The following is a 27,333-nucleotide window of genomic DNA, read 5'->3' as shown; positions in this document are numbered from 1 at the left end:
AAATAGGCAGGAGACTATTAAGAAAGGACCAAGAAAAGGATCAAGAAATCAGGAAACCAGGTATTATGTACATTAAGAGAGTAGTGCAGGAAGTAGGTGATGCTCCTCTTGACCAAAAGCAAGACTGGTCAAGTAAGGTTAAGACAAGGTAAGCGCTAGCTATCAAAGATATGTAGTATCTCTTAGACAAAATCTCAGCTCATGGGTCTAATTTCTACCTCCTCAAGAAAAGGCAGGTTATTAGAATTACAATCAGAAAATAAAGACTGGTTCTGAAAAGAAAGTAAGTGAGTCATAGAGGCCCAACCAAATGTTAAACTATTTCTTAATGCCTACAGCCATCGTTAATGGTATATCCACTGTTAGGATGGATAGGATAGGGCATAGGATTAGTGAGTCCAAGTAACAGTCAATAATTTGGGAATTGTGTAAGAAATAATCATTGTCTTGAATATATACTTATTATGTCATGCAGTAGTAAGTGTCCTGAAGTATGGGGAAAAGATTCATATCCATCAGAAGAACTGAAAAGAACTGAGTAGGGTGGTGGTCGAAGATGTTACCAGCCAATGGGCTGATGTTGGGAAGAAGACATCATTTTGGTATTCAAACTACTGAGTTCTCAATTATTGTTGAAATTCACTCTTTCCTTGGTTTCCATATCAACATATTTTCTCCAGGATCTTCTTAGTCTCTATTTCTGACTGTTAAGTCTCAGAACTTTATACCTAACACTCTGTCAGATATTTCACCAGTATTTCATGGACATCTAATACTCAATACATCCAACTTAAACTAATCCTACTGTTTTCTCATTTTCTTTCAGTGGCATGCACCAATACGTTGCATGAATAAAGGAATATTTTCCTCATTGGGAATTCTTGCCCCAGGCTGGCACACTTTACTTTTTGACCCTTCTAAACAAAGTCTACTGTAATTATGAAAACTGCTCTTGAGTGAAAACTAGTGTAAATATAAGGGGAGGTTGGCTGTTTGAAATTTATTAGGAGGATGTGTGAACTCTGGTCCTCTTCTTCTTATCAGCCTGAAACCAAAATCAGCCTCCTTACCTTCTTGGTATATTTCTTCCTTATTATGACGTCCTGTGGACATTTTCACATTTTATCTCCCCTTTATTACTTCTGTAGTCTCTTACCAGCTACCGTTTCTGAATTCCCTCTCAAAATACTCTTCTGGCTGGCAGACAGCCTATAGTATCTGTGGAGCCTAATAAGAAACCGCTATGTCTGTTAACAAAAGGGAAAATAGCCCAAATGTCTGCTCAAGTCAAAGTGTTTAAGGGCATCAGGATTTTTTTATCTCTATTAAATCAAATTTTGTGGAAATTTTCTTCTGGGTCATCAGAATTGAAGTATTATTCTATTGGCATTAACAAAGATAGTGATACAATTTGTTGAACCGTGTTCCAAAAATAAAGCTAGGACTTTCAGTAACAAAACATTTCATGTTATTTTCTCATGGAAGTTTCTAAGGAGAATCAGTTAAGTAATCTATTAAATGAGAGGAGCAATAGAGCTTTCATCTTCATCATGCATGGATATTTTATTGCTATTTTACTGTAATTTTTGTTGATCTAATAAATGCTCTTTTGTTTGGAAAGGTGGAATGGGATAATTACTTTCATTTTCAGTAATGCAAGAGAAATACAGGAGAATGGGAAATAACTAGGATACACCAGCTAGAGTGTATCCTTTGGCAACCACATGCTGGAGAAGTTGGACCCCTCTCAGTTGCAGGTTATGAAACAAGGTAAAGGGCTAAAGATGGAATCTAATGCCACTGTACTCAGTTTTAGAAGTACTGATTGAAGAGAAAACCTTGGGTTCCTTCAAATAAGGACTTCATTATTCAGATCTTTTGGGTCTCTTAGTGATTCTATCAGTTACACTAAAACTGATTCCCCCCCCCCTCACTTCTGAAGTTCCAATAAACCCCTGTAATTCCGAGGAGGACAGACTAGAAAGCATGGAAGGTAAGTTGACTGTTGTCTACAGTAACAATTAATTATATTACCAATCAGTGAGCACTCTTTTTGACCCTGTAAATGGCTAGTGAAAGAGAATGGTTGCCAAGCCAGGAAAATGACCAGCATCCTAGGTATTCTCCTTTGATTCATGCACTGCATCCTTCCAACTCCATCCGAAACCATGCCCAATTACTGAACAGACATGTATGATGTCATCAAATAGATTGATGTAATCAAAATAGATTGAGTTTGCATTCTAACTCCTTTGGGTATTCATTCCCTCTTTTTCATCCTCACTGATAGCATTATCAGGTCCTCATCATTTTCAGGTTCTCATCATTTTTCATCTGAAGTATTCCAAAAGCCTAATAAATGTTCTTTCTAACTCTTATCTTGTCCTCACATAATCCATTCTTCACCCTGTTGGTTGATCCTTCTAAAGTATAAATTGGATCAATTACTGTTCTTCTCAAAAACGTGCATGGCTCCACAATTCTTACAGAATAAAATCCAAATTCTGTTTCACGGCCCAGACAATCTTCATGATTTTGCAAAGTTACCTTTTATTGTTCCCTTTCTTCTCATGCCCTACCAAACTACTTTTAGTTCGCCAAATATACTATGTGATTTCATACACTTAGAGCTTTTCTGTTTCCTCTGTTTGGATAGTTTTCCCTTTCCCTCTTCCCTGCTATTTTCTCTGGCAAAAGTCTGCTCATCCTTTCAGATAAAACTCAAATATTGTATTCTCAGTGAAGCATGTGAGACTCTCACAGTTATTTATTTTCTCCTCCATTCTGCTATGGTACATTGCACATGTTATTAACTGCTATAATCATTTAAACTTGATTCCCATTTTTCAATCTAGAATTCATTAAGGAAACATAGGCACACAGCACAAGCAAGCCTGACACATAATCGGTACTCAATAAGTCATCCCACCATCATTTCAAACTTAATGTATCCAAATCAGAACTCCCCATCTCCCATTTAATGTCCTCCAATCTTCTGTGCTGGTAAAGGTGCAATCATTCTTGTCATTTGGGATTAAGTTCTTAGAGTCTGCTCTAACTCATCTTTCTCCTTAATTCAGGATTCCAATCAGGAAATAGGCTCACTCTCAAAAACAGAATGCAGAGCCTCCAAGGTTTATTTTCAACAGATAGTCCCCTGATGGAGTCTCCAGCTGTCACTGTTTTACTCTTCCTTTCTTTAGTTACCCCAGACAACAAAATGCTGCCTGACACAGACAGGGATGCACTGCTTCCTTTTAACAATGTGGCCTAAACATCAGCAGGCAGCCTTCTCCTGACTCCATTTAGAGTAGGTAAACTAGATTAGAACTTTCAAAAGATTTAACTAGACGCTAACTTAAAAAAATAATAATAATAAACCTAGTAATTAGAAAACGTAAACATAGTATGACTTTCACAGCACATATTTCTGATGCTTCCACCCAAAATTGCTCCCCCTACCTGTAAGTTCTGTCATATTTTACATTTAGTTTGAATCAGCTATATCAACCCCAAAGGGTTGGTATCACTTTGTAGGCGACTTGTCTGAGTTTCTAGCTTCTGAGCTCCAGTTCACTTTTGTGTGGTGGATACGATCTTACCACCTCCTGTCTAGCTAAGAGTTAATTTTAGTAATTTGACCAAGAATACTTCCCCGCAGTCCACAGAGGTCTTTTCCTGCACACTCCATTTCTTATCTGCAGAACCCCCATCCTTCAGTCAACACAAATGTGCTTTACATGAGAATCCACTACTGTTCAAACATCACTTCTGCTAAAATTTCATGGATCTAAACTAGACATACGGTTTCACATTATTTCAAGGAAGCGAGATCTCTAGTCTTCTAGTGCTCAGGAGGGAGAGAAGAACCAAATGTGAGTGTATACTAGAAATCTCTCCAGTTCAACTGATTTAGTTTAGTGGGGTTTAAAATATAGCTTCAGAAACCAACTGTTTTAATAATCGTGTTTCTATGGGGAAATGCAGTTTGAGTTCTAAGCAACTGATTTATTTGACTTTTATGACTCAATCTTTTTGGAAAAGGACATTCATTGAGTGTATCTTTTTGCCAATGATATTATCTTTCGAAGGCAAAGACTTTTCTTGTACTTCTTTTATACAGTTAGAAAAGTTTTCATTGAACATGAAGATACTAGTTTATTAACTCATAAAATAAATCAGTAAAGTCTGAATAAACAATTGCCTGAAGATATCTGTACATGAGAAGAATTTCCTGCTTCTTAAGTATAATATTTCCTTTGTGAAGCTCTTTATTTCCAAATAGAGTTGTATAATGATAGAGCAGTAATGTAGCAATCCATTGAATGCTCACTGAGTTACAATTCAATGAAATTGGATGTTTTGGTATAAGTTTAACTGATAGTGTGGTTCTACTTTTAAAATAATTTTTGTTATATGTGCATGGCCACCAATTGATTGCCCTCGATGTACATGGTTTCAAATTCACATATTATGATTAGATACCACTTATTCATGGGTCCTTACAGAGCCCAGCCAACCCATATTGCAGCCTGAGACAAAAGGAAAAATCAATAATACTATCTTATTTTTATTTACATTTTGATATTTTTATAATCTTGGATTATTGTGTTAATTTTGATTCTTTAAAATATTGCATTAAAATATTGTTTTGATTACTGAGTTTATTTGGCATCTCCCCTTAAATTTTGCACCAGAAGCAAGTGGCTCACTCACCTCACCCTAGTCCCAGCCCTATAGCCACACCTGACTTCTAGAGGGTAGGGAAGTGCAATTCTGTGTTATATACTAAAGAAATAGAAATGGGGGGAAATTGGTGAATGGTGTTAATGACTCATATATACAGGCAATGTAATAGGTTCTGTTGTAGAATGGCTGATTGAGGAAAAATGATACAGCAAAACTCAGGACATCTTTTATTCTTCATCGAATAATACAGTATTCCTCATCAAATAATTTGAAAACTTAATTCCACCGTTACACGGTTTGTAATCCTATTATTAGTAAACATGTCTTCTTTTCCTAGAAGTCTAACTTAATAATTTTACCTTGAAAAATCTCTATTTGAAAGTCAGAGTCAGATGTTTTTTTCTCAATCAATTGAGATGTAATAATTGCACTGCTGTTACCTAAAAACTCCCTGTGGATTGATTTCTTCAGGTACTCAAAAATGTTTACCTTAACTCAGTTTGCTTTATGTTTTTAGCATATTTTGACTTGTTTTTCCTAGCTCACCATGATTTTTCTCTCTCTGACTAGCAAATAACAACAGCCAAAAAAAAAAAGCAAAAAAGAAGTGCATAGAATTTATCATGTATCTGGGTTTTAAGAAACATAAAAATCATCTTAATAATGCCCATTCAGTGTCCTCTATTATTGTACATTAAAATGCCTTAGAACATTTTTATTCCATAATATGCATTTAGCTTATTTTTTATGAGGAACTGTTTTGTATGTGTGCAGTAAGGCATTCTTTTTAGTGATGTCAGTTACTAAAAATTATGTTTGGTTACAAAACATAAAAAAAATTAATGTTAACTAATACAGCATTTACATATTTCATCAGATTTATCAATATGACTGTCTATTCTACATGAATTTTTAAGGTTCAGTAGTAGGTTTCATGACAGAAAAACAAAAGAAAAATTTCATCTCAAATAAAAGCCAGTTTTATTCCCAGTAGAAAGTCCTAACTCTCAGATGTTTTTCTGTGTATCCTTTCCTTTCTGTATAACTGCAGTGAGCAGGTCTGTGTGTTTGGTTTATTACTCTACCACAACCTATACGTCAGCATTATCAGTTCTCACTAAAGAGCTAGAAAGTCTCCCTTCATCATAACATTAATTTATTCTCTCAGCTTCTGATACTAAAGTAGAAACATAAATGTTCAACCATAACTTGTGTGGCCTTTCTACTTTGTAAGAGGCTCTGAGAGAGAGAAGGTATCAAGGGAAATGTTTTTTTTCAATACTTTGAAATTCCATCTCTTGACAGGCAACACACTACAGTTCGGTCCCTTGAGAAACATGCCCCGAAAGCAATTTTATTACAAACCAAATTATTATTCTTTTTTTCACACAGAACATTTTTGTAGCATGTCATTCATAGGATTAGGTCCTGAGACAGTTCAGACATTATGTGAGGCACCTCCTTTATTTTTTTGTATACCATATCATATGTATATAAATTAGTACAATTTATTTTATAAGTCAAATCTGAGATAATTTGAAACTATGTGATTTTTGAAGATATCATGTAAAAATTTTATCTGTAATATATTGTTCTGAGCAATTGTATTAACTTAGCGTAAAAAATGGAACAATTTTTATCCCATGATTCATTTTCTAAATGGGGTACAATGACCTTCCATCCTGGCAAGAAGTCTAAAAAGATATTGCTTGACCTGGAAATCACTAACTGGGGAGGACGACATGTATGTGGATTTTTGCCTAATTTATTTTGTGGAGAAATAATAGTTTATATAAATATATATACATATGTATGTAAAAATGGTATATAACGTTACATTAGTTTCAGGTATACAACATAAGAATTCCAGCTGTGTGTATATACTAAAAGTGATCACCAAAATAAATCTAATTATCGCCCATCACCATACAGTTGACCCCTTTTACCCATTTTGCCCATCTCGCAATGCCCTTCCTCTCGGCTAGCCACCAATCTGTTCTCTATATCTATGAGTTTTGTTCTGTTTTGCTGTGTTTGTTTTGTTTTGTTTTGTTTTTTTTATATTACACACACGAGTGGAATCATATGGTATTTGCCTCTCTGTCTGACTTATTTCACTTAACATAATACCTTTGTGGTCCACCGATGTTGTAAATTGTAAGATTTCCTTCTTTTTTATGGTTGAACAATATTCCATTGTATATGTACATGACTTCTTCCTTATCTGTTCATCTGTTGATGGACACTTGAGGTTGTTGCCATGTCTCGGCTATTTTAAACAATGCTGCAATGAATATAGGGGTGCATATAGCTTTCTGAATTAGTGTTTTTGTTTTCTTTGGATAAATACCCAGAAGTGGAATAGCTGCATTTATGGTAGGTCTATTTGTAATTTTTTTAAGGAACCTCGATGCACCAATTTACATACTCAGCAACAGTGCAAAAGGGTTCTCTTTTCTCCACATCCTATCCAGCATTTGTTATTTGTAGACTTTTTGATGATAGTCGTTCTGACAGGTGTGAAGTGATACCTCATTGCATTTTTGATTTGCATTTTCCTGATGCTTAGTGATGTTGAACATCTTTTCATGTACCTGTTGCCCATTTTTATGTCTTTTTTGGAAAAATGTCTATTCAGATCTTCTGCCCATTTTTAAATCTGATTGTTTGCTATTTTGTCATTGAGTTGTTTGGGTTCTTTGTATATTTTGGATATTAACTCCTTATCAGATGTATGATTTGCAAATATTTTCTCCCATTCAGTAGGTTGCCTCTTCACTTTGTTGATGGTTTCCTTTGCTGTGCAGAAGCTTTTTTAGTTTGATATAATCCCACTTGTTTATTTTTGCTTTTGTTGTCTTAGTTTTTGGGTTGAGATTGAAAAATTCCACACCAAGACCAATATCCAGGAGCTTGCTGCCTGTTTTACTCTAGGAGTTTTATGGTTTCAGGTCTTACATTCAAGTCATTAATTCATTTTGAGTTAATTTTTGTGTCTGATGTAAGATGATGGTCTAATTTTAGACCATTTAAACCTAATTTTAGACCTCTTTTGCATTCATCTGTCCAGTTTTCCCAGCACAATTTACTGAAGAGACTGTCCTTTCCCTATTATATATCCTTGGTTTCTTTGTCTAAATTAATTAATCCTATGTGTATGTTTATTTCTGGGTTTCCTATTTTGTTCCATTGAGCTATGTGGCTGGCTTTATGTCAATACTGTTGACATATACTGATAGTGTTTTATTAAGGTAGCTTTGTGATATACTTTGAAATCAGGGAGTGAGATACTTCCAGTTTTGATCTTCCTTCTGAAGATTGCTTTGGCTATTTGGAGTCTTCTGTGGTTCCATAATTAATTTTTTCCTGTTCTGTGAAAAACTCCATTGGAATTTTGATAGGGATTGCATTGAATCTGTAAATTGCTTTGGGTATTATGGACATTTTAACGATATTAATTATTCAACTCATTTGAACAGAATATCTTTCCATTTCTTTGTATCTTTTCCAGTTTCTTTCATCAATGTCTAACAATTTTCAGAGAACAGGTTTTTCATCTCCTTAGTTAAATGTATTCCTAAATATTGTTTTGATGCAATTGTAAACAGGGTTGTTTCCTTAATTTCTCTTTCTGATAGTTTATTATTAGTGTATAAAAACACAACAGATTTCTGTATATTAATTTTGTATCTTGCAACTTTATGGAATTTATTTATTAGTTCTAATAATTTTTCAGTAGAGTCCTAAGGATTTTCTATACATACTATCATATCATCTGCAAAGAGTGACACTTTTACTTTCTCCTTCCCAATTTGGATAGCTTTTATTTCTTTTTCTTGCCTAATTGTTGTGGCTAGGACTTCCAGTACAAGTGGCAAGAGCGGGAATTCTTGTTTGGTTCATGATCTCAGAGGGAAAGCTTTTAGCGTTTTACCATTGTTGAATTTGGTTTGCTAATATTTTGTTTAGAATTTTTACATCTGTGTTCATCAGGAATATTGCCTATATTTTTCTTTTTTATGGTGTTTTGTCTGGTTTTGATCAGAATAATGCTGAGTGAGTTTGGAAGTCTTCCTTCCTCTTCCATTTTTTGGAAGAGTTTGAGAAGGATAAGTATTAAATTTTCTTTGGATGTTTGGTAGAATTCACCAGTGAAGCCATCTTATCCTGGACTTTTATTTTTTGGGAGGTTTTGATTACTCATTCAATCTCCTTACTAGTAATCAGCTTATTCAGATTTTCTATTTTTTTGTGATTGTTTTGGAAGATTGTATGTTTCTAGGAATTTATCCATTTTCTTCTAGGTTGTCCAGTTTATTGGCATACAATTGTTCACAGTAGTCACTTATGATCCTTTGCATTTCTGATATCAGTTATAACTTCTCTTTTATCTTTGATTTTATTTATTTGAGATTTTGATGTCTTTCTTGGTGAGTCTAGCTAAAGTTTTGTCAATTTTGTTTATGTTTTCATAGAACCAGTACTTAGTTTTACTGATCTTCTATTTTTTTTGGGAGGGGGTTCTATTTCATTTATTTCCATTCTGATTTTATTATCTCCTTTCTTCTACTGCCTTTGGAGTTTGTTTGTTCTTCTTTTTCCAGTTCTTTTAGGTGTAGTGTTAGATTGTTTATTTGAGATCTTTCTTATTTCTTTAGGTAGGCCTATATTGTTATGAACTGCCCTCTTAAAACTGTTTTTGCTGCACCCTAAAACTTCAGAATGTTGTATTTTCATTTCCATTTGTCTCTAGGTATTTTTAAATTTTTTCTTTGAGTTCTTCACTGACCCATTGGTTGGGCAGTAGCATGTTGTTTAATCTCCACATGTTTGTTTCTATTGTACATTAATTCATAGGTTGACTAAGAGCTATCTGAAATATCAGAAATATATATCAAGTACAAAGAAGTATTTTCTCTTTCATGTTATTGAAACTCTGATGTAGTGGAATCCACAATATCCTTTAAAAAAAACCCGAGATAATAATACAGAGGACCATCAGGTCAAGTATTTGTGATTACTTTTGCCTCAGGACACAAGAGAGTTACAAAACCACTTTCATGCTAATCATACTCATGAATATTCATCTAAAGAGTTTTCCTCTGGTTTTAAGTGGGCTGTTGAGCTATCACTCTAGTGCTCTTGAAATGCCAATATGTCCTTGCCATATTGGCAAAAACACTTGCTTCAAGTGTTTTTTCCCAAGGTAACCTTTGGATTTGTCATGGACCCTAATGGTAGCTGCCGATCTGGTAGACAGTCGACAACACTGGTACTATTGTAGGTTCTCCTCCATTCCATCCATGCTAATCATCACCACCCTTGAATGGATGCAATGCTTTCCCCTGCCCATTGTACTCTGTCACTTGCTGGGGCAACACAGCACAGGGATTCAGACCAAGAAGATCAAACATACCTAGGATTAAATTTATTCCATTATTTGCCATTTGGCTTCGGCAAGTTATATAACCTCTCAAGTTTACAATTTGGGATGTTAATATATATAAGATTGTAAAAATTAACTGAGATAATATAACATTTTGGCTCTGTCTAGCAAATACTAAGTGTTACATATGGTGGTTTTGTTTATTCTCATGAATGCCAAAATCATATACTACCTTGAGATATCATTTCCTTTTATTCATTTGATAACAGAGTCTCAATTTTCTTTCCATCATAGTTCCTCTCACAAGGCCACTTGGAAGGAAACTCTAAGGGAGCTGGACCAGAAAACAATCAGAAACAATCGTTCCTCTGCTCTAAGTCTGATCATTGTCTCAACACTTTGATTCTCCCTATACACTAGTAAATGTCTTCCCCATCAGGTACTGACAGTGACTTAAGAGCAGACTGTCAGCCTCAGAAGTTTTACTTACTGTTTCTTTTTTGAGGCTCCTCAGGCCTTCATGTAAATTGTTCCCGAGTTATCTTGACTGCTATGGATTGAATTGTGTGCCCCCAGAATTTGTATATTAAAGCTTTAACTCCAATGTGACTGTATTTGGGCTTATAAAGAGGTAATTAAAGTTAAATGAAGTCATGGGGATGAGGCCCAAATATTATAGGATTGGTGTCCTTATAAGAGGAGGAAGAGACAGGAGAATTCTATCTCTTTGACATGTGTGGACACAGTGAGAATGTGGCCACCTGCAAGCCAAGAAGACAGCTCTCACCAGGACCTGAAATAGCCAGCATCATGATCTTGTACTTTTCTGCTTCTAGAACTGGGAAAAGATAAATTTCTGTTCTTTAAGCACCCAGTCTATGGTATTTTTTACAGTGGTCCAAGCAAACTATGACATTGACCAAACACCTCACTGGAAAGGCGTTTTATTTTTTATTTAGCTTTGCTTATGTAGCCAAAGCCCTCCTATATATACAATTGTGTAGGTAGGAAATTCAGATCACATACAATACCTATAACTTTACCAAATTATTTTCTTATCAACCCAAAAGCCTAGGTAATATCAAGCTAATTTAACTGAAAATATTTCCTACCTTTCATACCTCCTTCCAGCGTCTCTTTACTCCTGACCATCTCGTAAATTACCCCTAGATTAAATTTTCCTAAAATTTAATTTCCTACTTCTCGTTAATCATTACATTACCTCTAGTGAACCCTTAGGCACATAGCATGGAATATACCCAGATTCATCACTCAGGGTCTGCACTCAAATGGCCCTCCATAAGTAGCTAGCCTTACTTATAATGATTTTCCTTATACAGTTCTCCAATAAGGCTGATGGCCTTATTTAAAAAATAATATTCATCCTCATAATGTTGCTTTGAAGATCAAATGAGATACTGTATGGAGAACACTCATTATATTGTCTGGGCTATAATAATATATAAAATGTATTATTGTTTTTAATTATAATAACAAGCAGTTCCTGACAATTTAATATGTACTAAAATTTAGTTTTAATTTTAATCCTGTCGAAAGGTAGGTAATAGTTATTTTTCCCTTCCCATTTTATACATCAGAAAACTGAGCTAAAGAAAGGTTATGTAACTTGACCAAGGTCACAGAAAGACCTTTTTGCTCATAGCAGAGCAAAAATTTGAGCCTAAGCAGTGTGGTTCCCAGAGTCTGCATACTTAATTACTACTTATACTGCCTCCTTCTTCTACACTTACTTATACTATGTGCTCTGTTACATTTTTTCCTGGAACATTCCTGAATTTTTTGCCTTCTCTTTGTGTAAAACTAAATTTTATATTTCCTTCAATGTTAGCTCAAAACGCATCTCTTTCACTATATTTCAACACACTGAATTTCCCCCTGTTTTTCTACTTGCATTATAAAGCATCTGAACCCTAGCATCATGCAGCATTTACCTGTATATTATAGTCTTTCAAGTATATGAAAGCTTACTCAATTTGAATGTAAACTCATAATGACATGGACCCTTTAACTTTTTAAAATTTCTGAAAGTCTTAAACATTAAAAAGTGTTCAATTGGAGTACATTAAAATGAAGAATTCCTGTTTATCAAATATATCATTAGATAATAGATAAGGGAGAAAATATTTCCAAAACGTAAATTGACAAAAAAGTTGTGTCTGGAATATTGACAGAAAAGTTGTGTCTGGAATATATAATAACTATTCCAACCAATAAGAAAAAGACAAACAACTTAATAATAAATCTAGTAAGAGATTTCAATAGGCACTTCACAAAAGAGGATATATTGTAGACAAATATATGAAAAGATGATAACTTTATTAGTCACCAAGAAAATGCAAATTAAAACTATAATGCAATAATACTACATACCTGTCAGAATGATCAAAACTTTGAAAGCTGATAAATGAGTTGGTGAGTGGAGGAGAGAAGAGAGAGAGTTTAAAAAACAAAAACAACTATGTGAAACAAAATTGATAGAACTGAAAAGAAAAATTGAAAAAAAACCCCACAATTATAGTTGGAAACTTCAATATCCCTCTGTCAATAAGTATTAGGACAACTGGAGTGAAACTCAACAAGGATATAGAAGAACTCAACAACACCATCAAGTCACTGGAGCTAATCAATATTTATATAACATTTCACCCATGTAAATAGCACATTATTTTCAAGTGCCCACAGAACATACACCAAAATAAAACATACCTTGGGGCATTAAACAAACTTCAACAAATATAAAGAAGTCAAAATCACTCCAAGTATGTTCTCTAACTATAATGGAATCAAACTAGAAATCAATAATAGAAAGATAACAAGAAAATCTCAAAACACTTAGAAATGATAAAACAGACTTTTGAATAACCTGTAAGTCAAAAAGAAAATCTCATGGGAGATTTTAAAAATACAGTAAACTGAATGAAAATAAAAATTCAATATATCAAAATTGTGGGACACACTTAAGGCAGTAATGGCAGGGAAATTATGTCACTATATGTGTACATTAGAAAAGAGGAAAAGTCTAAGCTTGCACCTCAAAAACCTAGAAAAAGAAAAGTAATTTATACCCAAAGTGAGCAGGAATCAACAAAATTGAAAACAAAAAAAGAAAAACAATGAAATAAAATCTGTTTTCTTTGAAAAGGTAGTAAAATTGACAAATACTTAACAAGACTGACAAAGAAAAAAAAAAAGAGGTAAGTCAGAAATTACATATTAAGTATCAATAATGAAACAGGAGATATTACTACATACCCTCCGGATATCAAAAGTTTAAGGGAACAAATACTATGAACAACTCAAACACATAAATTTGAAAATTTAAGTAAAAATGGGACAATTTCTCAAATAGCATGAATTACTACAACTCAGTCAATATGAAAATGACTATTTTATAGCCCTATAAATATTAAAGAAACTAAAATCATAATTTCACAAAACAGTACAAAACAAAAACAAAAAACCTCTCCAAAAGAAATCTCTGGGCACAGCTTTTATAACTGGAAAATTCTACCAAAGGTTTAAGGAAAATTCATACTAATTCTAGATAATCTGTCCAGAAAATGAAAGAGAAAGCAACATTTCTAATTTATATCTGGGTATTATCTTGATATCAAGACCAGACAAAGAACTGAAATAAAGAAAACTACTGAACAATATTCTTCATGAAAACAGACACAAAAATCCTTAACAAAATATTAGCAAATATAATTCACCAATACATAAGAAGAAATATGTACCATGATTGAGTGGGGTTTATTCTGGGGATGTAAGACTGGTTTGATACTTGAAAAACAAAAGAGACCTGCAAGTTAGTGGAGTAGGAAGACCCTAGAATTCTCTTTCCATTTTAGTAGGGAGACAAACATTCAGTAAACGGTTTTAAGGGATGATCAGAGTTTCTACTAGAATTTTTAAATTTCTTACTCAGTTCAGCGGTATGATCTGAAAGTTATCAGAAAGTTCTAACTCTTAAAAAGTCCTTTCCATGAATCTTCTTAAAGATGAAGCATCTTTACAAAGGCATCAGAATAAAACAATAACTGTTTATGAATGAATGACAAAAGACTTAAAAAAGCATGGTTAAAGATGAAGCATCTTTACAAAAGCATCAGGCTAAAACGATAACTGTCTAAGAATGAATGACAAAAGACTTAAAAAGGCATGGTTAAAGATCTGATTACAATGTAATTGACAACTGACAAAGGAAATTAACCAAGTTGCTATAACATACAACATTTTAAGATAATAACTGGAATTATGACTGATAACATTATACCAGGGCATATCCAAATTTTAGAAATTTTATATAACTTCTAGAATATTAATATTAATGACATTTACCTATATAGTATAACCTAAGAATGTTTATCACCACTCATTTGATAATGATCATTAAAATGAAAAAAAAAATAAATTGGACTTTATCAAAATTAAAAACTTTTGCCCTGTCAAAGACCCTAATATGAAGATGAAAAGACAAGTCGCAAACAGTGAGAAATATTTTCAAACAACAGATCCAACAAACAGTGAGTATGTAGCATATATAATGCACTCTCACTACAATAAAAACATTAAAAACCAAACAATCCAATTAGAAAATGAGCAAAAAACATGGAGATATTTAAATGAAGAGGATATGCAGAGTGCAAATAGACACCTGGAAAGATGTTCAACGTCTTTAGCAATGAAAGAAATGCAAATAAAAATCACATGTATATCATTATACGTCTATCAGAGTGGTTAAAATAAAAAATAGTGACAACACAAAATGCTGGTGAGGATGCAGAGAAAGTGGACCCCTCATACATTTCTATGGAACATAGTACCATCACTCTGGAAAAATAGTTTAGCAGTTTCTTTAAAAAGTAAACATGCAACTATCATCCAATTCAGTACTTGCATTCCTTGGCTTTTATTGCAAAGAAATGAAGACTTATGTTTGCAGAAACACATAAACACAAATTTACAGCAGCTTTATTTGTAATAGTCCAAAACTGGAAACCACCCATAGTTTCTTCAATGGTTGTCCTTCAATGAGTGATTTGTGAACCAACTGTGGTACATTCTTACCACAGATTCTACTTGGCAATAAAAAAAGAGAAACTATTGATACCTGTAACAACCTGGATGAATCTCCAGAGAACTATGTCCAGTGAAAAAAAACCAAAAAAAAAAGCCAATTCTAAAAAGTTACAAACTGTATGAATCTATTTAAATAACATTTTTGAAATGACAAAAATTATAGAAATGGTTATGTTACTTTGCTACAGTTTTGTAAGACGTTTCATTGGGAGAAACTAGGAAAAGTGTACATGAGATTCCTCTGTATTACATCTTTTTTTTTTTTTTAAATAAATTTATTTATTTATTTATTTATTTTTGGCTGTGTTGGGTCTTTGTTTCTGTGCGAGGGCTTTCTCTAGTTGCGGCGAGCGGGGGCCACTCTTCATCACGGTGCGCGGGCCTCTCACTGTCGCGGCCTCTCTTGTTGCGGAGCACAGGCTCCAGACGCGCAGGCTCAGTAGTTGTGGCTCACGGGCCTAGTTGCTCCATGGCATGTGGGATCTTTCCAGACCAGGGCTCGAACCCGTGTCCCCTGCATTGGCAGGCAGATTCTCAACCACTGTGCCACCAGGGAAGCCCCTCTGTATTACATCTTACTCCTGCATATGAATCTAGAACTATCTAAAGGTAAAAATTTAAATAAGAGATGTAATAGAATATCTCATTTATATTAACAACATAAACATATGATACTTTAAAACTTTAGAATAAATCTATCAAAATATCTGTCAGAGTTTTATACAAAACAATTGAAATATGTTGCAGATTACAAAATAAAGTTGAGTAAATGAATTGGAAGTTTCAATTTTATAAAAGTTTTTCCAAAATTAGTCAATGAAGTATGTAAATGAATCAATATTCAACAAGTCAACAAGTCAACAAGCTTTTTTGGGGGGAGGAGGAGGAGGTTATAATGAGCTGATAGTTTAATTCATTAGGAAGAGACAAAGCCGAAATGATTCGGAAAAAGGAAACAGACGGAAGAAGTGTGATATTCAAAACAGAAGAGATAAATGAGGTACCATGGTCCCCAGTCATGCACTAAAATCCCCACTGTTGCTGCAGAATCTTTCTCATATTTGCAAGTTTTGAAAGCTTGATATATGTCAAAGCTGAGTAATGGGTAGACCATTTAAAAAATGGTACTAAGAAAATAGGTTATCATAGGGGAAAATGTAAAATTAGATTCCAACACTACACCATACCAAACAAAACCAATTCCATGTGGAACAAAAACTTAAATGTAAAAAGCAAAACTGAAATTTTGAAAAGAAATTATAGGATATCTATGACCTTGAGGCAGCAAAGAATTTATTATACAAGATATTTAAGGTATACTTTTTAAAGATCGTTAAATTTGAAATAATTACAATTAAGACAATAATCTATTGACAGATATCCAAAACATCATAAATAGGGTATAAAAATAAGCCGTGTAATTAACAAAACCATCTTATTCAGGAAATAAAAAGAACTCCGAAATCTCAGTAAGAAAAAGAAACAGTCCAATAAGAAAATGCAGGCAAAAGATATGAGCAGACAATTTAGAGATGAGGATATATGAATTGCCATTAATATACTTCATATTTCAAGAGTGGTATATGAAACATACTAATATATAAAAATATAAGGAAATAAAAGTAAAAGCAATAATAAAATACCATTATGCACCTGTCAAATTAGCAAAAATTAAATGGTTTTACATTATCAATCTTGGTGAAGATGTGGAGAAATTAGAACTCTCAGATACTGCTGGTGGGGCTATTAATTGATAAAACTACTTCACAAATATGAAGATTTGTGAACCCCAAGTGTATATGTTGATACTTTAAGGAAATGCTCCCACAAGTGAGTCTGTAGTTGTGTAGAATTGCTTACCTGTCCTAGGTTGGAAATAACCTAAATATTTAAGTAGGACTGTAAGTAAATACACTGTAATATATTCAGACTAAACACTACCATGATGGCTAAAAAAAGGAGTGAGAGCTACATTTATGAAAGTTGATATATTGCAAACACATAATTTTGAGTGGAAAAGGGACTTGTGTTATTTCTCTATATAAAATTAAAAGCATGCAAACCATTGTTCAAAAATTACTATATTTGGTTTATAGAAATATTCATATAGAATACATTTATAAATATGTTCATGGGAATCATAAATATCAAACATAGGATAGTGGTTCTACTAACAGAGCAGGAGGGAGGAGAATGGTATTGGGGAGGTATACACAGTGGCCTTCAAATGGAACTTTAATACTTCTTTTAAAATTAAAGAATTAAAAACTATTTAATACTTCTTTAAAAATTAAAGTATTAAATTTGGCAAAGATATAACAGGTATCAAAACTAGTTGGTAGGTACATGCACATTTATTACATTATCCTTTACGCTTCTCCATGCTTTGCCATTATCATGATTAAAAAAAAATCCTTAACAACCAATGTGATAAAATGGTGAAAAAAGGAAAACTTTTTAAGTTGTAAATTTTTTAAAATAAGTGATTCTTAAAAACATCTATTGTTTTCATGTTTCTCCAAATCCATTACCAAGCTAAAAAACTGAAAACAAAAGTGCACAAAGAATTATTTTAGATGGCTTCTCTACATACAGTAATGCAATATCACAGGATATTTCAACAGAATGAAATCAAATGCCTTAATTTTTAAATCATAAAAAAGTTATTCACTCTGTGATGGTGTGCATGAGTAAATGCGCCATGGCAGAATTGTCTACCCTTTGTCCGCATGAAATAGGAAGCATTGGCCAAAAAATAACTAAAATAGAATTCTTTAGACCAGCTTAATTACATTAAACTGCACTGATTTATTTTAATGCTTGCTTTCCACTTTTTCTAGTTAGGAAGCTACTGTTTACAACCTATTTCCAGATAGTGGTTATTTTGAAAATAAGACAATTTAATTATGCTAAACGTTTATCTTTTTTAAAATACTCAATAAAATGTACACAGAATTGTTTCAGATAAAAGCTCATTTTTATAACCATATTGATATCTGAACACAATGTCTGCCAATAAATATTGATTTTAATAAATTCTTGGTGCTTAATAAATACTTGATAAAAATCAAAGTATGACTTTTTCTTTTTTTTTACTTTAGCTCTTCTATTAAGAAGTGATACAGCATTGTGATTTGATTTGCATTTTCAGGATGGCTAATGATATTGATCATCTTTTTGTGTGCTTATCTGTTTATCTACCATCCATATATTTTCTTGTTCACTTTTAAATTGGGCTCTTTTTTTAACCATTGAGTTTTGAGAGTTCTTTATATGTTCTAATACAAGAGTATTGGTTTGCAAACTGGCCCCTCTAATTGCAGGACAAGGAGAAACCGAGGAAAGAGGCAGATCGCTCCAGCTGGGTAGGTAGCAAGTTTAGCACAAAGAAACTTACAAATGAGGTTAGTCTTGAGAGGCCACAAGAAGAGTAGATGTCCCCATCCACTTGCCAGAATCGCCTTAACTGGGTTCAATCATGTGCTCTAATCAGATGGTCTCAACAACACAGAGCTCTCTCAAGGCTGCATCCTTGAGAACAGCCCCACTGTGGGACTGGTGGGCAGAATGTACATTCCAAGGACAGGAAGGGGGAGGGGCCTCCAATTCCCTGGGTCCAGTTCTTGGGTCAACTCGCAGTCATGTCCTTCAGATGACCTCCTCCAACAAAGAACTTTGTCAGATACGTTATTTGCAAATATTTTCTTCAGTGTGTAGATTTTCATCCTATTAATAGAGTCTTTCAAATATCAGAAGTTTTAATTCTGATGAGGTTTAATTTATTAATCTTTTATGGATTGTGCCTTTAGTGTCAAATCTAAGAACTCTTTGCTTCCCTAGATACCCTAAATTTTCTTCTACTTTTTTTCTAATGTTTCATAGTTTTATGTTTTATATTTAAGTTCATGATCCATGTAAATTTTTTTAGGAGGTGTGAGGTTTAGGTCAATTCCATTTTTTTTTTTTTTTTTTGCCTATGAATGTCCAATTATTCCTTCACCATTTATGAAAAATGCTGTCTTTCCTCCATTGCATTACTATCAAATCCCCAAAATAATGATATCAACGTTGGTCAATCCACTGGGGCTCTTTTGGTCTTCATCTTACCCTTCAACTGCACTTGACAAGACTGATCTTGCCCTTCCCGAAATGCTCTGTCCCTCTTTCTTCCATTCCTGCTACCTCCCTCTGGAGATTTTACTCTGACTTGTCTGATGATTCTTACAAACCATTCCCAGTTTACCTTAACCTGTCCTTTAAATATTCAAGTCTCTTCCTCCCTACTTGACTAAACTGGCATCAATTACCATCTGTGTATTGATGCTGTGGAAAAATTTTACTTCTTACAACCCTGTCTGGCTCTCTGCTCTAGTCACACTGTCTTGTTGTTTCCTGAAGACGTCAAGCTCATTCTTGCCTCCCTGCCTTTGTACTCGCTGTTCCATCTGCCAGGAATACACTTTTGGCAGAGTCTTCCTTCTTGCTGCTTCTTTATATTCAGATACTCTCCAAAATATCACCTTCTCACAGATGCACTGCTTGACCACCACTTTTAGAATGGCACCACCAACACGCCCTTCACCTTGTTGCTTTGTATTTATTCACGGCATTTTTCTCCAACTCACATTTTACTGTAGATTTGTTTGTCTGTTTAGAATATAAACCCCATGATGGAAGGGAGATTTTTGCCTTGTTCACTAGTGTGTTCTCAGTGCATAGCACATACCAAGTACTCAATAGTTATTTGTTGAATAAATACTTGTTGCATAGAGAGGAAAAAAAACATTGTCATCTGTAGACAGATCCTGGATCTGTTTCTTCATGCCTATATGTGAACTCGGGTAAGTTACCTATTTTCATTTTTCACATTTCCAACAGAGTTACTATGAGGAATAAGTGAAATGACTCTCGTAAAAGCGCTGAGCAGAGTGCCTAGTACCCAGCAGACACATGATAATATTTATATTTTTCTTTTCACTGAATATACATTCTTCCCTTCCTACTATTAACAGTGATGACAGGAAAAATGAGGTTATGGCTCTGTTTCTCACCAAAAACACCTTAGCTTTGGTTAATAGTGTAGTATGGCTCTGTCAATTGTACATTTTTATTTAATATTTTTCATAAGCCTCTTAATGTCACCCTGTGCCAATGTGAGGTTGCTGAGCATGACCTTTGTCTGAAATAATCCCTCTTCTTAATCCTTCCTTTGTAAGACGTTTGGAGAGCACTCCAGATATTGATTCTGGTATGTCAATTAATGAACAAGACTTCAAGCATATATCCGTATCTTTTAGAATTTTATAACATTAAAATAATATTTTTTTTGCCCTTCATTTTCTGAGCCTTCAGCTTTCTGATCCTTTCATTCTTTTTCACTTATATTTGTCCTTCTCTGGAAACAACCTTTTTTCGTGCTTTGATATATCTTTCTAGTGTCATGACTAGAGCTGCATGGAGCTTTTCTGGGGTGGAAGCATTTGTTTTATATCAATTATTGTCAAGTGGAGGTGGAGTGGAAGTGAGTGAAGCAGAAACAGCAGGGGAGGGTTTAAAAAAATATTTTTAATAAATATGACCTCCTTCCCTACCTCCACTCCTACTTCCTTCTCTTTGAGAAAACCTGTTTTTGAAATAAAGAATTTTGTCTTTCTTTCTTTTTTTTCTTCTGGGTTTTTTCCATATCTTTTATCTGACAAAGATTTCTGAATCTCCTTTGAATCCAAGCAGGCTGTTTTATTGCTTCATCATCTTTCAAGTCACTTTCCCAAGATGGCAATGGAGGACTGAGAGCTTCCACCAAATACATACAGTTTGATTTATGTTCCTCATTGTAAAATGATCTGCTATTTTGTTTCCCCACTCACAACAACACACTATCTCTCCACTGTGGGAATAGAGATCAGGGCCAAGTTTGTAGGTGCTGTCAGATTAATCTCTTTAATCTTAGCAAATGCTATTGTTTGGTTATCTCAATGCTATGCTTCAAAAGCTTCAGTGCATCTCCATTTTATTCTAGTTCAATGCAAATTGACAGGCTCATATTCAAGACCCTCTATAACTAATTAGAGACTCAACTGGCTAAACATATGTCCTTGTGTTCTGCTCTATGTCACCATGATGTCTGGCTGTTCATGAGCAATACCATGTCTGTGTTTTCATATGTGTTTTGCTAAACATCTGTATCTGTCTTCATCTTTAATTATCAGTGTCTTCGCCATCCTTTGAGGGCCAACCCAAGTGATACCACCTTTGAAGACTTCGACTTATTTTAATCTACCTTACTATTTTATAATTCTCTTCTGGTTTTTATGACCCAAACTTTATGTTTTTATATAGCTTCCCTATTCAATGTTAAGTTTCTTGAGAAACTAGAGATATGATTGTCGTGTGGTTGATATTTGCTGAATCAATAAATGAAACAACTTAGAGTTAAGATTCTTTGTGTCAAAGAAAGTAAGGAAAATAAAATAAATTAAATGGTTTGGTAATCATTTGCTTTAACATTTGACATTCTGTTATATGGGCATCCTACAGATAGTGGGCACATGGTAGGAGGTTAGGTTTGGTTGGATGTCCAACAACTTTAGTAGGAACCCCTATCTACATAAACGTACAAGAGAAAATAAGTTATTTAAGCATGGCCAGCAATTTTAATCATATTTCTGGACTTCCCATGACTGCCACTTTCCACTTCCTTTGATATTTTCATGCAGAAACACAGCTTTCTATACCTTGTCACTAACATTAATAAGTAACATTTAATATAGTCTATTAAAAATTATTTACAGACTAGGTCATATCACTGATGTTTCCAAGGGACTGTAATCCTTCCTGTTAGGGTAAATCAATAGAAATAATAACATCATAATCTTTCATTCTAAGGTTGCTCAGTTTGGTGGTGCTAAAGTTGAAATTTATTTTAAGAAAAGTAGGGAAGTTATTCAAGATGTTCATAGAGAATATTAAAAGAAAATATCTCAACAGAAATATGTTTGCTATTGTTAACAAAAAATAAAACATTAAACAAGAGGGTAGAATTTCCTTAAGTCAGAGGCTCTTTAGTATAAAACTCTCCTTAAATTTATAGCACATTACAGAGCCTAAAACACTTTCACCTATTATTTCATTTGATTCTCAAGAAACCCTGGAAGGCAGGGAGGAAAATTATTGTCCTCACTTTGCAACTGAAGAAATTGAGGTTATGAAATGCTTAATTACTTTTAAAACACCACATGGTCTCTTAGTGGCAGATCATACTTTGGTAGCAAGAATTCTTTATAGATACCCACCAAACATTAAAAATACTACCTGCAATTCTCCAAGGTGTCTGAGCCTTCTTCCTCCTGCTCTCCTCAGGTATAACACTAATTCTCATCCTCTGGCTGGTTACCCAATAAGTCCTGTAGTTACAGGGAACTTCTGGGTATCCATAGGCTCTCCCACCCAAAGGAATTGGTTGGGCAGCCCATTCTCAGATGAATGAAAATTGCCAATCTTTGGTAATATCACTCAAAGAGCAGTTATAAATTCTTAAAAGCCTACCCCAGTTCTACAGACCTGCCCGTCATTCAAGCTTGGCCATCCTGTCAGAAAACAGCCATGGGATTGCATTCTCTTTCTTGTTGATGACATATAATAACATATTCAGTGAATTAGTTCTTAAAAGAAACATCCAGTACCTTATAATCACCTTAAAATGTAGATTTGGAAATATAAATTGGTTTGTTACATCAACCTCATTAAGATTCTCAGCTATTAGTCCCAGCCTTGGTGCCAACTTTTCTGGGCTTCATTTTTCTCATGTCTAAAAGAAGAAGTTTGACCCTTTCAATGATTATGGAAATTTGCTGTTTCTAAATGTTTCAGAAACATTATATCATGGGTAATCCATAATAATTCTATGAGGTAGATGAAATTTATTATGAATTACACTTGACAGAAGAGAAAAATTTAACTTAGAGAGGTTATGTGACTACCCAAGGTCATACAAATAATAAATTGAGCCCCAACCCTTCACCAGAGATTTCTACCATATATTTCTAACTGTAAAAATCTGAAATCTACTCAGCTCTGCAATTTTCCATCAATGCAATTGTATAAATCATGACACCTTCTTCTATGCTGTTTAAAAACATTAATAAAAAGGACAGGAGGATCTTCAAGATGGCACAGGAGTAAGACATGGAGGTCACCTTCGTCCTCACAAATACATCAAAAATACATCTACATGTGGAATAACTCCTACAGAACACCTCCTGAATGCTGACAGAAGACTTCAGACTTACCAAAAGGCAAGAAAATCCCCACGTACCTGGGTAAGGCCAAAGAAAAAAGAAAAAACAGAGACAGAAGAATAGGGACGGGACCTGCACCTCTAGGAGGGAGCTGTGAAGGAGGAAAAGTTTCCACGCACTCAGAAGCCCCTTCACTGGCGGACCTGGGGGGTGGACGGGGGCAAGCTTCAGAGCCATGGAGGAGAGTGCAGCAACAGGGGTGAAGAGAGCAAAGTGGAGCAATTCCCACACAGAGGATCGGTGCCAATCAGCACTCACCAGCCTGAGAGGCTTGTCTGCTTACCCGCCCGGGAGGGTGGGGGCTGGGAGCTGAGGCTTGGGTTTTGGAGATCAGATCCCAGGGACATGACTGGGGTTGGCTGCATGAACACAGCCTGAAGGGGGCTAGTGCATCACAGCTAGCTGGGAGGAAGTCCAGGAAAAACTCTGGACCTGCCAAGAGACCATTGTTTTGGGGTGTGCGAGGGGAGGGGATTCCTTCGCTGTCTGCCCACAGAAGGCAGAGCACTGCCTAAACAAGCTGCAGAAATGGGCTATCAGCTCACACCACAGAGATGGACATGAAATGATAATGCTGCTGCTGCAGCCACCAAGAATCCTGTATGCAAACAAGTCACTATCCACGTGCACTCCACCCCCCACCAGACAGCCAGTGTAGCCCACCACTGCTAGGGTCCCGTGATCCAGGGACAACTTCCCCGGGAGAAAACATGTGTGCTCAGGCTGTTGCAACATCATGTTGGCCTCTGCCACCACAGGCTCACCCTGCATTCCAGTTATAACTACCATACCCCTCCTTCCCCCCGGCATGAGTGAACCAGAGCCACCTAATCAGCCTCTGCTTTAACCCTGTCTTATCTGGGTGGGAACAGAAGCCTGAGGGTAGCCTACATGCAGAGGTGGGGCCAAAACAAAAGCTAAACCCCAGGAGCTGTGTGAACAAAGAAGAGAAAGGGATATTTCTTGGTACAGCCTCAAGAGCAACAGATTAAATCCCCACAATCAACTTGATGTATCCTGCATCTATGGATTACCTGAATAGACAATGAATTAATCCAAAATTAAAACAGTGGACTTTGGGAGCAACTGTAGACTTGGGGTTTGCTGTCTGTGACTGACTTGTTTCTGATTTTTATGTTTATATTAGTATAGTTTTTAGTGCTGGTAACATTGGTGGATTTGTTTATTGGTTTGGTTGCTCTCTTTTTTTTTATTCCTTTTTAATTTTCTTATTAAAATTATTTTTAATTTTTAAATTTTAGTTATTTTATTTAATTTTATTAAAAAAATTCTTTTTCTTTCTTTTTTCTCCCTTGTCTTCAGAGCCGTGTGGCTGATAGGGTCTTGGTGCTCCGGCCTGACCTCAGGTCAGAGTCTCTGAGGTGGAAGAGCCCAGTTAAGGACATGGGACCACCAGAGACCTCCCAGTCCCATGTAATATCAATCGCAGAGAGCTCTCCCAGAGAACTCCATCTCAATGCTAAGACCCAGCTCCACTCAATGAACAGAAAGCTACAGTGTTAGACACCCTATGCCAAACAACTAGCAAGACAGGAACCCAACCCCACCCATTAGCAGAGAAGCTGCCTAAAATCATAATAAGGTCACAGGCACCCCAAAACACAACACCAGATGCAGTCCTGCCCACCAGAAAGTCAAGATCCAGCCTCATCCACCAGAACACAGGCACCAGTCCCCTCCACCAGTAAGCCTACACAAGCCACTGAACCAACCTCCCTCACTGGGGGAAGACACGAAAAACAATGGAAACTATGAACCTGCAACTGCAAAAAAGAGACTGCAAACACAGTAAGTTAAACAAAATGAAAAGACAGAGAAACACATAGCAGATGAAGGAGAAATGCAAAAACCCTCCAGACCAAACAAATGAAGAGGAAATAGGCAGTCTACCTGAAAAAGAGTTCAGAGTAATGATACTAAAGGTGATCCAAAATCTTGGAAATAGAATGGAGAAAATACAAGAAATGTTTAACAAGGACCTAGAAGAACTAAAGAGCAAACAAACAATGAAGAACACCACAATAAATTAAATTAAAAATTCTCTAGAAGGAATCAATAGCAGAATAACTGACACAGAAGAATGGATAAGTGACCTGGAAGATAAAATAGTGGAAATAACTACCACAGAGCGGAATAAAGAAAAAAGAATGAAAAGAACTGAGGACAGTCTAAGAGACCTCTGGGACAACATTGAACGCACTAACATTTGAATTATAGGAGTCTCAAAAGAGGAAGATAAAAAGAAAGGGACTGAGAAAATATTTGAAGAGATTATAGTTGTAAACTTCACTAACATGGGAAAGGAAATAGTCAATCAAGTCCAGGAAGCACAGAGACCCCCATACAGGATAAATCCAAGGAGAAACACGCCAAGACACATATTAATCAAACTATCAAAAATTAAATACAAAGAAAAAATATTAAAAGCAGCAATGGAAAAGCAACAAATACCATACAAGGGAATCCCCATAAGGTTAACAGCTGATCTTTCAGCAGAAACTCTGAAACTCAGAAGGGAGTGGCAGGACATATTTAAAGTGATGAAAGGGAAAAACCTACAACCAAGATTACTCTACCCAGCAAGGATCTCATTCAGATTTGATGGAGAAATTAAAACCTTACAGCAAGCAAAATCTAAGAGAATTCAGCACCACCAAACTAGCTTTACAAAAAATGCTAAAGGAACTTCTCTGGGCAGGAAACACAACAGAAGGAAAAGACTTATAATAATAAACCCAAACCAATTAAGAAAATGGTAATAGGAATATACATATCAATAATTATCTTAAATGTAAATGGATTAAATGCTCCAACCAAGACATAGACTGGCTGAAAGGATACAAAAACAAGACCTGTACATATGCTGTCTATAAGACACCCACTTCTGACCTAGTGACACATACAGGTTGAAAGTGAGCAGATGGAAAAAGATATTCCATGCTAATGGAAATCAAAAGAAAGCTGGAGTAGCAATTCTCATTTCAGACAAAATAGACTTTAAAATAAAGACTATTAAAAGAGACAAAGAAGGACAGTACGTAATGATCAAAGGATCAATCCAAGAAGAAGATATAGCAATTGTAAATATTGATGCACCCAACATAGGAGCACAGCAATACATAAGGCAAATATTAAGAGCCATAAAAGGAGGAATTGACAGTAACAGAATAATTGAAGGGGACTTTAACACCCCACTTTCACCAATGGATAGATCATCCAAAATGAAAATCAAAAAGGAAACACAAGCTTTAAATGTTATATTAAGCAAGATGGACTTCATTGATATTTATAGGATATTACACCCAAAAACAAGAATATACGTTCCTTTCAAGTGCTCATGGAACATTCTCCAGAGTAGACCATATCTTGGGTCACAAATCAAGCCTTGGTAAATTTAAGAAAATTGAAATCGTATCAAGTATCTTCCAACCACAACGCAATGAGACTAGATATCAATGACAGGAAAAAATCTTTAAAAAATACAAACACATGGAGGCTAAACAATACTAAATAACGAAGAGATCACTGAAGAAATCAAAGAGGAAATGAAAAAATACCTAGAAACAAATGACAATGAAAACATGATGACGCAAAACCTATGGGATGCAGCAAAAGCAGTTCTAAAAGGGAAGTTTATAGCAATACAAACCTACCTTGAGAAAAAAGAAACATCTCAAATAAACAAACTAAACTTATACCTGAAGCAATTAGAGAAAGTAGAACAAAAAAAGCCCAAAGTTAGCAGAAGGAAAGAAATCATAAATATCAGATGAGAAATAAATGAAAATGAAATGAAGGAAACAATAGCAAAGATCAATAAAACTTAAAGCTGGTTCT

At 34.9% G+C, this 27,333-nt stretch overlaps 1 long non-coding RNA gene across 2 annotated transcripts in view; it reads left to right on the top strand.

Moving 5' to 3' along the window:
- Window positions 1–23,583, top strand: part of LOC309638415 — a 42,544-nt gene extending 18,961 nt beyond the window's left edge. The window contains exons 2-4 of one of the 2 annotated variants that reach the window (XR_014251104.1): window positions 476–602; window positions 1,622–1,770; window positions 10,370–21,381. This is a non-coding gene — a long non-coding RNA (uncharacterized lncRNA). The other variant, XR_014251103.1, reaches the window with a different exon arrangement.
- The last annotated feature ends 3,750 nt before the right edge of the window (window positions 23,584–27,333 follow it).

The sequence above is a fragment of the Balaenoptera physalus genome, assembly GCF_965194825.1.
Source record: "Balaenoptera physalus genome assembly, chromosome: 11".
Classification (NCBI taxonomy): Eukaryota; Metazoa; Chordata; class Mammalia; order Artiodactyla; family Balaenopteridae; genus Balaenoptera; species Balaenoptera physalus.
This window is presented reverse-complemented; position numbering and strand designations above follow the sequence as displayed.